This window comes from Salmo salar, chromosome 06 (assembly GCF_965601325.2).
Source record: "Salmo salar chromosome 06, fSalSal1, whole genome shotgun sequence".
NCBI classification, from domain to species: domain Eukaryota; kingdom Metazoa; phylum Chordata; class Actinopteri; order Salmoniformes; family Salmonidae; genus Salmo; species Salmo salar.
In genome coordinates, this window is record NC_138296.1 from 17,233,289 (window position 1) to 17,247,910 (window position 14,622).

Genomic DNA, 14,622 nt, shown 5'->3' on the forward strand with positions numbered 1-14,622 from the left:
AAGCAACCGGAGCCCTGTACTCACAGGAGTGAAGACAATAGGTTTCAGACCTTGCCTCCCTCATGTGTCCCTCAGTCTTCTCCTCTTGGCCCTTCGGCACTGAGTAATATGGCGCCTCTTGGCCAACAACAACAAGGCTTGGCTTCTTCTTTTGGCCTTTCGGCCCCAATTTCTCCACAGGATGAAGCCAACCCTCTCCGCCCGCTTGGTGCGGAATACCTTGACAAACTCGTCAAGAATTTCCCCACCTTTGACCCCGTTCCAGGTCAGCCAAACGATACTGAGACGTTCCTAGCTGACATAGAGGACGCGTTGGGTGGCAACCCGAACGCTACGGGTTCTGACAGGGTTTACCTGTTGAAGCGAACGTCGAATAGACACGTGACGAGGTTCATTCGTCTACAACAGCAACACGTGCTAAATGACTATGCTAAACTTGCCACAGCTTTGAAATTAGAATTCAGTGGTTCTGCGACTCGCAAACACGATAGCTCACTGGCTAACACCGTCAAACAAGCTCGGAACGAACACCCACAAGCTTTCTATCATAGGCTTCGTTCAGCTTACTTTGGCCTACTCACAGAAACAGGAATGGAAGAGCTGTTACCATTCAAACAAATGTTTCTGTCGAACATGTATCCCACCTTCATTACCTACTTGGGCCCTGCAGCCCACGTTGGCTTGCCTATCTTACAACTCAGAGAGCTTGCAAGCACAGCTTTTAAGGCATCAAAAGTTCACAACGCTAAGAGCCCTGACCACTCAGTTTTTAAGTTTAACCAGGAGCACTCACTCCAGTTAGAGGGTGCATTATCAGGTATTGGAGCGTCTAGAGATGACGCACAACAACAGTTTCTACCACGAAACCATGATTCCAATAACCTCCGCGGTCGAAATAACTGTAAAGTACGTAGCCATCAACATGACTACCGCTACAATCGACCCGTTCGCTACGTTCCTGATAAGTCACAAGGACTAGACGGGGAATTACCGGACACCAGGTCCGCAGGAATTAACACCCATAGCATGGACGTTAAAGTTCAAATTTCTCCCGCTCTCATTCAAGACCCTATCCAGGGCCCGCTTGATCAAGAAACAAGCCCCCGGGCTCTGTCTATAGACTCTGATACAAAAGTTGCGAAGAAAAAGGTCAAACGCTTCGTTAAAGCCAAGCCCACTCAAAATCGGAAAAGTCAATCTGCTTCCATCTTGAACAGACATGGCACATCACGTCGTTGCGAACGACCACTCCACTTTGTGGGGAATATGTCCACTAACCACGATTCTAAACGGCCATACCTGGAAACAGTCCTGGAGGACTGCTTAGCTTGTCATGCGCTAATTGATTCGGGTGCGACAATATCACTCATCTCTCAAACATTATTTGATGATCTCAAAAGGGCTTTGAAGCCAACTAAACGTCGGTTAAAAGTGGAACGATGCGACACTAAACTTCGAGGGGTCACTCAGACTACCTCGCCTCTCACATTGAGAGTCATGCTGAAACTACACTTCCAGGACGTATCGCTCGTTCACCCTGTGTATGTTACCAGCCTCGAAACTGTACCCCTGCTACTTGGAGCAGACTTGATGGATCGGTTACTCCCATTGATGGATTGGAGAAAAAAAAACAGGTATGGTCACAGGCCACAGTGCCTTCTCCACTGACCACACCGTCTCCCCCTAACGCTAGCTGCAACGCAGTCCTTCACGAGGGGTATCTGTCGAAAGCACCCCTTGAGAAAAAGACGTTTAGAAACCTCTTGGTACAAAATCCGATCCACGGAGATAGTACGATATCTCGACACATTCCATCAGCCAACCTGATTGACCATTCTTTTCATGATTTCGATCCAGCTGTCTCTGTGAATAAGCAACTTCCCTCCTCCTTGCAGTCATGTAATACGGTAGTTGAGATGAACTTTTCTTTCCCTTTGGACACTTCCGCAAGCACTGCGGCCGTCCCAGCAAGAAAAACATTGATGCGCAGAGTATACTCTGCTTCCGATGATACACCTTCCGCTTTGTTGGGGACTGTCACCCCTTACAATGACACTAATGGCGTCAGTCCAGCAACTGACCCGATGACTCCCACTGGTGAAACACTTTGCGATGTCACAGACCGATATCCTCGTCTCAGTTTACAGGTACTGAAGAGGTTGCCACACGCGGACGCGGTGGTGACTGACATGCCTCGACAGCCACTGAGCGTTTTGAAGCACAAACACCAGGAGATTTGGTTGAAAGGTTACAGCCACTCTCATAAAAACGCGGCCGCTGACAACTCGTACATAGGGTCCGACCTTTTCATTTGCGCATCGGACACCAACACCACCCGCTGGTGGGGGGGTCCCGAGGCACAAAGGGGGGGAATAGTAGCCCAGACCCATGATGAGCCTCATCGAGGCCGGTGGGGGGGTCGAGACTACGGGAAACACCGTACGAGGCCGCCAGAGCATAAATCAAATCTAGTTGTAAACTCTCCTATGAGAACAGTGAGGAGCAGACAGGCCCCTAGACGGGGATTATCTTAGAAGACATCTAAGATAGTACTGAGGTGTACCACACTGGTCGTAAAGGAAGTCCAGTGGACTTGTCCACCTCCAAAACTAATGGCATCAATAATCATTCTTTGCCATGCGTAGGTTCAACTACAATACAACTAGTAAAATGCTCCAATCATGTGTTCCGGTAGATAATATTTCAGAATAAATCGGTAGGATAACTGGTCCCCTTGAGTACCAGTACCAATACCAGCTTCAATCAGTAAGAAGGTTAGAGACTTAACCAATCAAATTACCATTGACAACAGCGACATAGGAGTCACTCAGAGTGCAACACGTGGAGGGGAATCTCCAGTGCACTCTTCCAATGGTTAACACACATGTCACTAATAAATAGGACCCTCCATTCAGGAGTAAAATTATTAGAAGCCATGAACCATGATCACACCACGTATGACTGGTCCAATACTTAAAGAGTACTTCCGTCGTGAGGTTAGCTCCTCCGTGGATAACATAGCTATGAAATAGACTTCATACCTATCGCCACTACAAAAGTGGAAGAAACAGTGACTTGTAGAAAAACTACTACAGACTCCCTTGACACCATTTCTGACTGACCTCCAGGCATTGACCTGAAAATTACCTGACTACGTCAGACTCATTCTGAACAAGTTGTAATCTGCCCGGATACTTGGTTTTCTTCCCTTGACATGCGCGCTTGTGTAAGCATAAACGCACATGCACAACGGAACATCCAATTAGGATTTATGCTAGGACCACTTAAGGGCCCAAGCAATATACCAGCCTTAGTAAAGTTGAACATTTACTTCTAGGCCTTTGACTCTACAGCACTCACCAGTTTTCTTCCCAGAAGTCCGTAGGTCATACCTGTAGACTGCCCAAAACTAGTGCATTACAGCTGTAGACTTATCATATAGTTATCAACTTAGGATAGCGCCTAAGCAACACACCAAGTAGGAAAACCCTAGATATGGCATTAGAGACAATGCCATGATAATCATTTTGCCAGAACATTGGACGTATATAGAATACAGTCCAATTAGATGATTTTTTGTGTGAACTATATTTTGTATATTTTTGTTTTGTTTATGCTTTCATTCCTTTTCGGTTCAGTTCCTTTGACACTTAGGAAGTGATAGAGCCATAAACAAAGTCCCCATACAACCATCACTTAGTGCCACAACGCCGCTCATTGGGAAATGAATGTAATTATATATGTTTCATGAGTGTGTGTGCGTTGTTAACATCTGCCTAAGTTACTGCCCAGATCTTCCAGTCTGGACGACGGGTCCGGAACGGCGACCCCAAATCCGGACACCCACAGCCTTTCCTTGTGGCGGCATGCCCGCTGTCAGAGAGACTACCAAGGTAAACCACCAGAGGGGGGGACCGCAACGGCGATCACCAACCAGGACATCCCCTGGCCCTTCCTGGGGTACTTTACAGCTTCCAGGGAACCTACCAAGGTACACCAATTTAGGAGACCGCAACGGCGATCACCAACCGGACATCAACTGCCCATCCTTGTGGTGGACGGCTCCGCTTTCAGAGAGCCTACCAAGTCAACCACCAGAGAGGACTGCAACGATGATCTACCAATGGGACATCACGTGGTCATGATTTTATGTTGATTTGTAGCTTGCAGGATAAACAAGATCCAAACCACCAGGGGGGGGTATGTCATGACGTTGGCCTCTTTTGGTACAGGGAGGACAGTTGACCCCTCCCTTTTGCACACAATCCACCCTGTGTGTAAAGGGTCGTAAAAACTCTAAAATTCCAGGAGAGTCTCTGACCAATGGCCCATAGAGAGACACAGGAAATTCTTCCAACTCATAGAATTGGAAAGCCAAGCGACATTTTGTGTTCTGGAGAAGGTATGGAAGATTGGTGAAGAATCCAGCTACGAACTAATCCGCTTGGTACAATTTTGTGATACTCAGAAGAGACAATATAGCCATATTACCATAAAACTGTTAATATAATAGCATCATAATGGTTGTATAGAATGTATTAATAAGGATAAAGCTTTTGTAAGACATTGAGATGCTGGGGACTGATGTAATGTGATAGAATTGTATTTCTGTAACCAAATCTAACTCAGTCATAAGCATGCCCCCAACACCCATACAGGACCAGGCGTCATTTGACAAGCTGTTCTATGGGCACTATAAAACACCCCCGGATTTACATTTCCTCAGACCAGGCCTACACTCCGTTGCACATAGGTTCTACCTTCCAATTCCTCTACTGAAAGTGAACCATACCACGTGGTTAACTTTTAGACTATTGATACCGACAGGATAAGAACAAGTCTTTGATATTAATTATTAGTCTGCAGCTAAGTAAATTATATCATCGAACGCGAAGACCAACGAAACCACCATTCTATGACGACATTAATGAATGTCGCTCTGAAAGATCCATTCTAACCCGAGAGAGAGAGAGAGAGAGAGAACGCGGACAAAACTCCCCAACAGAACTACTCTCCAACAAGAATCAGAACGACACACTGAGCGTAAATATATATATTGATTGCAATTGTTCCCGAATGAGTGAGCCTTCAATTGTCAATTGTTAATGAACTCTGTGTAAACTTCTCAGCTGACCATTTATGACCCATTGTTCAACAGGCCGACCAGCCTGTTTAGCCAGTAGGGCACATTCCGATACCAATCCTTTGTGACAATAATAACTGTTTGTATGTTTTTCTGTTAATTACTTAGTGTAGTAAATAAATGATTTTAAGACAATTGATGTATGGATGATTTTAGTAAAGACTGGGTTCGTGCTGATACAACAATTTACGACGTTTTGGAATGAGACTGGACTAGAGGTAAATACACCATTTAAACTTCGAAGATAATCGACCTATACTAAAATAGAATATAATATTATAGTACAGGAAAGTTATATTAGGAAAATTATAGCTTTGTAATCTGAATATTCTCCTTGGTGCCCCGATCTCCTAGTTAATTACAATTAAATGATTAATCAGTTTAATCGCGTGATAATAATTACAGGGAGTTAATTGATAAACATGTCTTCCGTTTAATGGTACCCAAAGACACGACAGGTCTGAACCAGTATCTGTGTGTTAGAGACCTCATGAATGATCTGAACCAGTATCTGTGTGTTAGAGACCTCATGAATGGTCTGAACCAGTATCTGTGGGTTAGAGACCTCATGAATGGTCTGAACCAGTATCTGTGTGTTAGAGACCTCATGAATGGTCTGAACCAGTATCTGTGGGTTAGAGACCTCATGAATGATCTGAACCAGTATCTGTGGGTTAGAGACCTCATGAATGATCTGAACCAGTATCTGTGTGTTAGAGACCTTAACGATCTTTTGTTACCACCTTATTAATAGGCAGCGTGCAGTAGGATACGTTGATCAGTTGATTGACAGGTGCAGGACTGTAGAACGATACTTTCCTCTAGTGTGGATGCTCACCAACGTTTTATAGTTCTGTAGCTTATAGTTTATCATTATAGTTATCGTTATAGTTACTGGCTTTGTGGATGGCCCAAATGTGTTGTGGATGTGACACACAGTGGGCCTGTTTTGCATGTTATTTATGCATTAATACGTGTCACATATCAGTATGCAAACAATGTAAAAATATATATATCATTGAGTTAATAAAGCCGCATATAAATGTAACAGGGTTGGTTGTTTCCACTTGCCTCTAAAGAAATGTGTATTTAATGTTCAAGCATTCTTATTGGTTGGTTGATCTCTGATGACAATAAGGTGTGTTGTGATTGGCCCCGCTTGTAGATAGGGGGAGATCGCGAACGTCGGGTCTTCCCAGTATGAAAATGTGATGCAAGGTGTAGGTCACGTTCTGAATACTGTTTTATATTTTATATTTTACAATGTGTACAAGTTTGCTGTACGTTACTGATTTATACATGTGTGGGTATATGGTACCTGTTAGGGATTGAGGGGCTTTCTGGGATGTGCTTTGGCATATGATTGCTGTAAATAAGTGTGTTAGCTAGCATACACCGTTGTAATGGTCACATAAGCCCAATGCTAACACAGTTGTCTTCATGCTACAGATTTTGCCATCGACAGCCATCAATATCGTTAAGCCCTGCACAACTAACGTGCTGTTTCCCATTTAACAACAGAAATAAATGATGCTCAACTGGAACCACTGGCTGATGTAATTTATTAGGAGAAAACACAACGCATGGAGAGTACGATATACATCTGTTACATAAACATGGTGTCTTTTTAGTTGTCTTGATAAGGCAGCTCCAAAATGCAGGTGTTTCAGCCTGGCTCAGTGCTTTCAGTGGTGGTGGGGCAAGCCAGCATAAAATACAGAGCGTTGCGCCGTGATTGGCTCAGTGTTCTTTCACTCATGGGGATACTACGTCACCGCCAAGTCTAGGGGAGAGCTAGAAAATTCTAGCCCCTTGGGTGCTGCCATGGAGTTACCTTATAAGTGTCCATCCAAGAAGGCTCAAGGCCATTGGTCACAGATAAAAAGACGTCAAATCACGTTATGTGTACAGTAGCTTTGATTGGACTGATCATGTCAACATCATACTTTTAAAATCTTAGCTAGCAGTCATCATCATGACTCAAGTCAACATCTACATCGGCCATTGGACATAAGCATTACACAACAAGTTGAAAATCGCTAATTCAACAATAAGTGGTTTGGAAGGAATCAGTGACTGGCTAATGTTAACTGCAGGCATTACAAAGCAATCACCAGCCTGCTATTCAGTGGAGTGTCTGTGTGATCCCAAATCTGGGATTTTTTTATTTATTTATTTAACCTTTATTTAACTAGGCAAGGCAGTTAAGAACAAATTCTTATTTACAATGACGACCTACCAAAAGGAAAGGCCTCCTGCTGGGACGGGGGCTGGGATTACATTTTTTATATATATATATTAATATAGGACACAACACACATCACGACAAGAGAGACAACACAACACTACATAAAGAGAGACCTAAGACAACAACATAGCAAGGCAGCAACACATGACAACTGATTAATCGCTATGTCATACTCTACACAGAGATTGACTTTAAAGGCACAGTGCAGTCAAAAACGTGATTGTTCTATGTTTTATATATATTTCTACACTATGAGGTTGGAAGAATACTGTGAAATTTTGAGAATTATGATAATGCCCTTTTAGTGTAAGAGCTGTTAGAAAATAAATGTCAGCCTGTTTAGGTGGGATTGAGTTTTGGGCGCCTGGTAACATCCCCAGGTGATAAATGAGTGAACAGACCAATAAGACCAAACCTCTGCCAATAACAACTTGTTTGACCGTTTTAATTGAAAACAATCATAATAATGTACTTAACTGTAGCCCAGAAATTATTTTATATTGAGATAAAAACAGCTGCATTGGACCTTTAAGGTTTGAAAGTCTCTTTCCTATTGGCCAAGACAGCAGAATGTTTTGGTTGTCGGAAGATTATGGTCACTTACCCGAAGATGTGAAGACAGTTGTTAACACAAAGAAATGCCATAACTTGTCAGTCTCTTAATTAAACAATAGGGAGGAAGCAGGAAAATCAGTTTAAATGGCCTGCTACATCGGACACGTAGGCCTAACTGTTACAGAGTGAGACTGTGCTCCATGAGAGGAAAACGGTGAGAAGTGAAATGGGCGGGGACTGGTGGGTAATGCGAGCATGGGGCTATGGAGCTGAATGCAGCGGGACGGCAGGTAGCCTAGAGGTTAGAGAGTTTGGCCCGTAACTGAAAGGTTGCTGGTTCGAAGACAAGGTGAAAACATTTTCTGTGTGCCTTTGTGCAAGGCACTTAACTCTAATTTGCTCCAGGGGCGCTGTACTACTATGGCTGACCCTTTAAAACTGCACCGGTGGATATGAAAATAATGCTTTTTTTGGTGGGGGGCAAAGCTGAACTTTGTGCAAATCGTAATTAATATCACAGTGCGAGTAACCAATTGAAGCGCACCATAGCATCCAACCCCTACTGGATTGGTGAGGTCAGTACAGGTGCATCAAAGCTGGCACCGAGAGACTGAAAAATATCTTCTATCTCAAGGCCATCAGACTGTTAAACAGCTGTCACTAACACAAAGAGGCTGCTGCCTACATACAGACTTGAAATCATTGGCCACTTTAATAAATAGATCACTAGTTACTTTAATAATGTTTACATATCTTGCATTACTCATCCCAAATGTGTATACTGTATTTTTATACCATCTATTGCTTCTTGCCTATGCTGCTCGGTCATCACTCATCCATATATTTATATGCATATATTGTTATTCCATCCCTTTACTTAGATTTGTGTGTATTAGGTAGTTGTGGTGGAATTGTTAGATTACTTGTTAGATATTACTACACTGTTGGAACTAGAAGCACAAGCATTTCACTACACTTGCAATAACATCTGCTAACCATGTGTATGTGACCAATAACATTTGATTTGATTGGCTGACAATGGCTGTTGATGTGTAACACAACATAGCATGCTTGCTAGCTTGTTAGCACCAACATCAGGGCGAGGCTAGCGTGGCTCGGTGAGTTACCACTATAATAGTATCTCAGCCAGTCAGATCAATAGGATAAAGTTGCTCAAGCTCTGCTCGCCCTGACCAAAAGTTATGCCTCCAGTGTTGCAGGCAAAACAATGTACGTACTATGCAGCACCCCTACTTGAATTCTTTGCAGGTTGGTTGTTTTCAGTTTGAAAAATTCCCCTGCCTATTGGGACAACCACAGAACAGGGTCCACTTGCCCGGCTGCCATAAATGCCATAAATTGTCCATCGTTCACTTAAACAATAGGGATGAACCAGAAAGATCAGCTTTAGGCTACGCCTACTGGAATTCCTCACAGTTTTTCACTCTCCAATCACCTGCAGCAAGGGGATAACCCTTAAAGTCCCTAGTACAACTACACTATATATACAAAAGTATGGGGACACCCCTTCAAATTTGTGGATTGGGCTATTTCAGCCACACTCATTGCTAACAGGTGTATAAAATCGAGCACACAGCCATGCAATCTCCATAGACAAACATTGATAGTGGAATGACCTTACTGAAGAGCCTTCTTTCATCCAAAATATATTAAATCAATAAATAGTGATGACATAGGCTAGACTGTGTTATACACCAGAGGTCTGTCTGTAATAAAGCGCTGCTCTGCTTTCTTGACATCACCATCAACAAAACAAGTCCTACAGGCCCTAGTTTTGTCACACCTGGACTACTGCCCAGTCATATAGTCAAGTGCACAAAGAGGGACATTGGCAACTTACAATTGGCCCAGAACAGAGCAGCACAGCTGGCCCTTAAAAGTACATGGAGAGCTAGCATTAATAATATGCATGTCAATCTCTCCTGGCTAAAGTGGAGGAGAGATTGACTTCATCACTGCCTGTATTTGTGAGAGGTGTTGATGTGTTAAATATACTAAGCTGTCTGTTTAATTTACTAGAACACAGCTCAGACATCCATGCATACCCCACAAAACATGCCACTAGAGGTCTCTTCACAGTCCCCATAGCTAGAACAGACTATGGGAAATGCACAGTACTACATAGAGCTATGGCTACATGGAACTCTATTTCACATAAGTAACTCAAGCGAGCAGTAAAATCAGATTTAAAAAGCAGATAAAACAACACCTCACGGTACAACCCGGACTGTGAGGACACACATGCACACATTGTAAAATGTAGTAATGTAGTATTGTACATTTTATATTGTAAATGTGTAATATTAGAGTAATAATGTAGTAATGTCTTGTATGATATATTGTTTTATTTATGATGTTGGCTGTTGTTTTGTTTGATGTAATTGTTTTATTTATGATGTAGGCTGTTGTTTTGTTGTGATGTAATTGTTTTATTTATGATGTAAGTTGTTGTTTTGTTGTGATGTAATTGTTTTATTTATGATGTAGGCTGTTGTTTTCTTGTGATGTAATTGTTTTATTTATGATGTAAGTTGTTGTTTTGTTGTGATGTAATTGTTTTATTTATGATGTAGGCTGTTGTTTTGTAGTGATGTAATTGTTTAATTTATGATGTAGGCTGTTGTTTTGTTGTGATGTGAATGTTTTATTTATGATGTAGGCTGTTGTTTTGTTGTGATGTAAATGTTTTATTTATGATGTAGGCTGTTGTTTTGTTGTGATGTAATTGTTTAATTTATGATGTAGGCTGTTGTTTTGTTGTGATGTGAATGTTTTATTCTTGTTTGGAACCCAGTAAGAGGAGCTGCTAAATACTACAAATACAAAATACTTTTGCCAAAGTGATACACTCCTATTAATTTAAAATCAAATCAAATGTTATTCGTCACATGTGCTGAATACAACGGTGTTGACTTTACCATGAAATGCTTGCTCATGAACCCTTCCCAACAATGCAGAGTAAAAAATAGTTTTTATTAAAATAGTAACACAAAAGGAATAAAATACACAAACATGAAGCAATATACAGGGGTACTAGTACCAGATCAATGTGCAGATTTACGAGGTATTTGAGTTAGATATGTACATAAAGGCAGGGTAAAGTGACTAGGCATCAGGATAGATAATAATAAGGTATTTGAGGTAGATGTGTACATAAAGGCAGTGTAAAGTGACTAGGCATCAGGATAGATAATAATAAGGTATTTGAGGTAGATGTGTACATAAAGGCAGGGTAAAGTGACTAGGCATCAGGATAGATAACAATAAGGTATTTGAGGTAGATATGTACATAAAGGCAGGGTAAAGTGACTAGGCATCAGGATAGATAATAATAAGGTATTAGGGGTATTTATTTACATGAAGGCAGTGTAAAGTGACTTGGCATCAGAATAGATAATAATAAGGTATTTGAGGTAGATAAGTACATGAAGGCAGGGTAAAGTGACTAGGCATCAGGATAGATAATAATAAGGTATTTGAGGTAGATGTGTACATAAAGGCAGGGTAAAGTGACTAGGCATCAGGATAGATAATAATAAGGTATTTGAGGTAGATAAGTACATGAAGGCAGGGTAAAGTGACTAGGCATCAGGATAGATAATAATAAGGTATTTGAGGTAGATGTGTACATAAAGGCAGGGTAAAGTGACTAGGCATCAGGATAGATAATAATAAGGTATTTGAGGTAGATGTGTACATAAAGGCAGGGTAAAGTGACTAGGCATCAGGATAGATAACAATAAGGTAAAAAAGAAGGGAGTAGGAGCAGCATATTGTGTGTGTGTGTGTGTGTGTGTGTGTGTGTGTGTGTGTGTGTGTGTGTGTGTGTGTGTGTGTGTGTGTGTGTGTGTGTGTGTGTGTGTGTGTGTGTGTGTGTGCGTATGTAGTGCATGTGAATGTGTGTGGGTTTTGTGTCAGTTCACCTTGTATAAAGTGTGTATATAAAGTCTTGTCAGTTTCATGTCATACTGAAGATATACAAAACGTAGCAGAGAGAATATCCAACTGACAATCTCTTAGAAACAAATATTGTAACCATGACTTAAAAAGAACTGATGTTGGCACAAGATGGATGGAAAGTTGGAGCATAACTAACACAGTTAGAGTTAACTAAAATGTACACTTAATCCAGTATAAACTAATGTATAGAATTTATTATGCAAGAGACAAATTCTACAGCACAACAGCAGGGGGTCATGTCTTAAGTGTAAAACTAATAATGACTCAATAAACCATGCTTTCAGAACCAATAGAACTAACATGGCTGAGCTTGCTTTATGCAGGGTTGTATCATGTAGGTCTATAGTGCCTTCAGAAAGTATTCAGACCCCTTGACTTTTTCCACTTTTTGTTAGGTTATAGCCTTATTCTAAAATTGATTTTAAAAAAACATGTTTTTTTTAATCAATCTACACACAATACCCCATAATGACAAAGCAAAAACAGGTTTTTATAAATGTTAGCTAATTTATAAAAAATATAAAACAGAAATATCACAAATATTCAGACCCTTTACTCAGTACTTTGTTGAAGCACCTTTGGCAGCAATTACAGCCTCAAGTCTTCTTGGGTATGACACTACAAGCTTGGCATACTGGTATTTGGGGAGTTCCTTCCATTCTTCTCTGCAGATCCTCTCAAACTCTGTCAGGGTGGGGAGCATCGCTGCACAGCTATTTTCAGGTCCCTCCAGAGATGTTCAATCGGGTTCAAGTCCGGGCTCTGGCTGGGCCGCTAAAGGACATTCCGAGACTTGTCCCGAAGCCACTCCTGCATTGTCTTTGCTGTGTGCTTAGGGTCGTTGTCCTGTTGGAAGGTGTACCTTCATCCCAGTCTGAGGTCCTGAGTGCTCTGGAGCATGTTTTCATCAAGCATCTCTCTGTACTTTGCTTCGTTCATCTTTCCCTCGATCCTGACTAGTCTCCCAGTCCCTTCCTGCTGAAAAACCTCCCCACAACATGATGCTGCCATGCTTCACCGTAGGGATGGTGCCAGGTTTCCTCCAGCCGTGACGCTTGGCGTTCAGGCCAAAGGTTTCAATCTTGGTTTCATCAGACCAGAGAATATTATTTCTCATGGTTTGACAGTCTTTTGATGCCTTTTGGCCAACTCCAAGCAGGCTATCATGTGCCTTTTACTGAGGAGTGGCTTCCGTCTGGCCACTCTACTATAAAGGCCTGATTGTGGAATGCTGCAGAGATGGTTGTCTTTCTGGAATGTTCTCCCATCTAGAGGAACTCTAGAGCTCTGTCAGAGTGACCATCCGGTTCTTGGCCACCTCCCTGACCAAGGCCCTCCTCCCCTGATTGCTCAGTTTGGCCAGGCTGCCAGCTTTAGGAAGAGTCTTGATGGTTCCAAACTTCTTTTAAAAAAACATTTAAAAAAAGGAAAGTTGGTAGGTGCACATTGCACTGTTCGGATGCTGGATTCCCCTAAAGTAAATGTATGTTTGGCCAAAATTCTATATTTCCTCCTGTCTAAATAAAGTAATTCAAAATACTCATTAGCTTCTTTAAAAAAATATATCTCTGCATTGTTTCAAATTACAGGTGCGTAGGCCATGCCTATTTTGTTGGGAAGCCCGACATTTTGTTACCACGCGTGGCAATATAAATACTAGATTATCGAATTATGGCTGTCAGTGAAAAGCGACTAAAATATGTGTGAAGATAACGTGTTTTGAGTATAATTTAAAATCTTGATATGAAGAAGGGGAGGGGTGTGTGGCGAAGATATGGCGCGTTTCATTCCAGAATTGCATGCACTCAGCTCTCCAGAATGTGCTCAGCTCTCCCAACAATTCTTGCACATTCATTTTTTCATTGTGTGAATTGTTTGCACTTTGTTAATTTTGATAAATTCTCCATTACATATGTACCAGTAGGCCTAGTAAATGTACTGTTAATGCCCATCGTTTGGTTACATATATATTTCTGTTAATGCAGGTAGTAATTACATTAATTTGCCGTTCTCACTCTCCGACTGGAAACATTATTTGCAGAGTTCAACCTGCTACACTTGATTTAATAACCATAATTTACGAGTTTTGTCATTTTTTTCATTTACCTTTGTTTGGAGAGCCCCATGTGCGCAATGAGCACGTGTCTGGTTTCTCTCTCCTGATAATGTTGAGTGAGCGCGCACCTGAGCGTGCATAAAAGTAAGCCTAACTGACCTGCTGTGGGCAAATGTAGGAAAGTTCCCATTAGGGGATATCGGATTTCTGATTGTCTTAATTAACTCACCACGTCCACCACTAATAAGCTGAGCTTCTTCACCTCACACAGTAGACCTGAGTCAACGAAGTCAGTTTTTTTAAACATCCATTACAAAAAATAATTAGTTCCTCACAGTATTTGAAAAATCTTTCCAGCACTCGATATTCACCAAGCCTCGATGTGAAAAAGCAACATATCATGATCTGATGATCCCATATATCCAGTGGAAACGAAATTTAAAAATAAAGCTGTCTGTCCGGAGCTCACTGGTTCGGGATACTCTGAGGGCCCAGAATAGGCCTTCTCTAGTTGATACAATGTTGCAAGTTCACTAGCAACAGCTTCGGGCCCAGACCCAGTTGATTTATTTGGTAGCCTACAATGTTGCACTTCACCAGCTATGGCTCAAGTAAAGACAGATAGAAAGTGGGGCAGAC